The sequence below is a fragment of the Alligator sinensis genome, unplaced genomic scaffold (assembly GCF_000455745.1).
Source record: "Alligator sinensis unplaced genomic scaffold, ASM45574v1 scaffold288_1, whole genome shotgun sequence".
NCBI classification, from domain to species: domain Eukaryota; kingdom Metazoa; phylum Chordata; order Crocodylia; family Alligatoridae; genus Alligator; species Alligator sinensis.
Window position 1 is genome coordinate 3,332,797 of NW_005841876.1, and position 3,601 is coordinate 3,336,397.

Below are 3,601 nucleotides of genomic sequence, written 5' to 3' on the forward strand. Positions count from 1 at the left end.
AACTACTTCCCCCTGTACCCCTTGCCCTTCCCTCCTTCCTGTCAGAACCTGCTCTGTCTGAGCATGTGGAAGTGAGGGGCAAATCTGAAAACAGTGACTACAAAATAAACATAACTACAATAGCTGGTATATAGGAAAAGGATTACAGGTGCCCATAGACTCAGTTCATCCAGCGTTGATGCATTTTACCTCTTTTGAAACTAGTGCAAATTTTAGCACAGGTACTTCATAAACACACTTAAGTAGCACTTTGGCATCTACTTCTATATAGTACAAACTATGCATGGTATTAGTCCAAAGCAAAAAGGCTCATGATTTACCATATAGTTTACTGGGCTGGGCCCCAGCAGAGTTAACAGCGTTTCAAGACATGGCAATCCCACAGCTCAGCATTGTTCAGTATGTGTGTGTACGCCAGATATCAGCCCCCCCGTCCCCGCAATGATTCATGTGCTAGTTAGCCCCTCCATCCGTGACTGGGCTGCACTAACCTATCTTTGTGGTAGGCCACCATCAGTACGTTTACCCAATATGGGTCATGTATTCAACACAGAGCATGACTGCTGGCTGCATTTAATCAACTTCATAGCTGATGTCCATTACTGAGCACATGTTGCTTTTGGCAGCACTTTTAATGATAGACAATACATTTGAATAAAAGGAAACCTCATTTAAGTGCAAGATGATGGGCTTTCCCTGTTCCCCCACAATGTTAGACATACATATCCAGAATTGGGGTGCAACAGTACGATAACAGGCAACATTAGCATCTCCTAAAAAGAACAGATCAGCTGTGCTAGGACACGTCACAGCACAACTCAACCCACTCCAGGGACAACATCTGTTTAGAGCCTTATAGCAAACAATTGTTTCTGGGAGTGATTTTGATATCTGACTGATGTCAGATACAAAGCAAGCTAGGTATTGCACAGAAATCTTTAAAAACAAAAAAAATACCCCACAAAGTTTTTACTAACAGATAATTCAAAAATTCATTTGCTTATGTAATAAGCCAATAATCTTGTATCATTTCCCCAAGAAATAGTAACAGAAAATACACATTTGTTTCCTCTGCAATCATATGCATCATGTCATCCCATAAATATAAAAGAGCCACTCTATAACAAACTTGGTCTACTCAAGGTAAAATTATAACCACACTACTTGGTTTTTGGTGCTCCGATTAAAAGCACTGAAAGTAGACAGAGGAGAAGAACCCCCCCACCCAAAAAAACTACAACATTCTGAACAGTATTCAATATTTTAAATATATATTTTTCATATCTAGAAATAAAAATGTTCAGAGATACAATCAGTGGCACAATTGTCAATTAGTTGAATATTTACCAAAATAAATTAAAAAAAAGTTAAATGGTATAAAAAGCTTGCTACATTTAATAAATTATTCAAGAACTATAAAATTTTAATCTAAAACTGACTAAAATTTACTCTAAGAAGATTTTTGTGTTTCCATCCGAACGCAGGACTTCCCTAGAGCTTGGCAGATAGCGTCCTTCAACTTCCATCCATTCCTCCCCTCCCCCACATAGTACTGGGAGGCATTGATTAAGTTTTCAGTGTTGCACTTCAGCACCCTTAAGGAACTTTTGAAGCCTGTACGTAGTGTACATGAACTAAACAAAGGCAGGGTGGGGGCCTTGGCTGTGAGAAGCATGAAAGAAGAAAAAAATATTTTTAAAGAGAGAACTAAACCAAGGGGAGAAAAAAAAACAAAACAAAACAATTAAGGCGGCAGCAATTATACTGACTAGATAATTTTACATTTTCAAATGACCCCATTAATCAGAGAAAAGAGAAGATCTCAGTTTGGTAAACTTCTTTTATATAAATGTTTTGGGGGGGTTTTCCCCTGTCTTGGTATTACCTGTAACTCTAAAAAGTACACCAAGACAAAAAATGACATCCTGAGAGACCACAGCTGTTGCTTTTCATCTTGAACAGTGGTTTTCAACCTCCACACACCCCCATTTGTAGACCCTTAAATTTTTTTTAATGGAGATGTGCACCCCTTGGATTATAAATGTGGGTATTCACATACTTCTGATTGATCAGTCATCTTTCACAGACTCCTTAGACATAGCACAAGCCCCCTGGGGTCTGCACACCACAGGTTGAAAAACCACTAATCTAGAGAGAGGAACAAAGTTCTATACTTTGAGACACAAAATTCTTGTTTCCTGCATTCAGGGTCTCATTTTGCAACAGCACATGATTGGAAAGGGTTTTCGTTGATTTAAAAAGGGGCCCTCAATTAGTCCTTCCCATCCCTATGCAGCACATCGCAGGACAGCCCCAGCCCTGCTTACCAAGGGCTGTGCACAACCTGCCCCTTCGAGGGGATAGATTCCATAGCTCAGGGGCAACCTGCTGCTCTGCAACAGCCTGGGGCCAGGACAAACCATTAGGATCAGGTTCCTCCAAGTCAAAGTAGAGTTGTTTGTTCCCCTCCCAAGAAGGGGCTGCAGGCAGGTAGCACATGCTTCCACAAGAGGGGCTGCTAACAGCCTGAGACGGCTGTGCCCCCACAGGGACTGCAACAGACTCAGTCCCCCTGGGGCTTCCACCTGGCTCCCCATACTACCTGTCCCCAGCCCTTCTTTTTACCCACTTGTGCAGCTCTGAGATGCCGACCACAATGACACAAGTGCCCCACATTCTGCCCTAGTACCGCAGGGGAGAGGCAGAGTGCCCATGATTCAATGCAGTGCATGCTGCTTTCTGGACACAGTCCGGCAGCCCTGGGCACTTCACTAGGGCTTAACCCCCACACGACTCACTCCCTGCAGAGCCAGCAGCTCCTTCCTGCAGGCACAGCTTGCACAGTGCTTTGGGATGGATCCCTGCTTCTCCTTGCAGTGCCTGTGTGGCTGGTGGGCATGTGTTGCCCCCATCCCAGATTTCCTTCAAAATAATATGGTCACCCTATTCATAGGTCATCTAATCCAACCCCTGCCTGAGACCAGATGATCCATATGCAAACGATTCTATATAAAACCACTGTCTAACCTCTTAGCAAAACTGCACAAATCAGCCCTGACAAGACATAACACCCTAATCTGCCACAGGTAAAAGCAAGTGGACCATGGCAGCAAATTTTCTGCTTCTGTAAAGCTTGTTAATATATGCTGAAAATACCTCAGACAGAGGGAACTACAGCCCCCCCCGACACCTGCCCCCACTGCAGAAGGAGGCAAAAACCACCACCATCCATACCGATCTGACAATGGAGTAAAATTCCTTCCTGACCCTGGGCAGAGGTGCAAGACTAACCAGGAAACACTGGTTTGAAGTCCCAGCAGGAGCACTGGAACAGCCTAGTCCTAATCCCCCAGCCTTGGCTGCAGCCAACATCCAATGCCTGTGAGGAAAGCTTAGAAAAAAAACCCACAAAACCACCCACAACTCTGACATGCTGAAATGTAAGGGGGGGGGGGGAGGAGATGAGGCAATGCAAATTCCTTCCCAGCCCCAGGCAGCAACCAGCAAACTACAGAAACACAGACAATACTAACAGTAAAACAGGCATAGCTACACCTACATTATCCCCAATGAGTAGCTATTCCCCTCCTCCTTCCCCCAC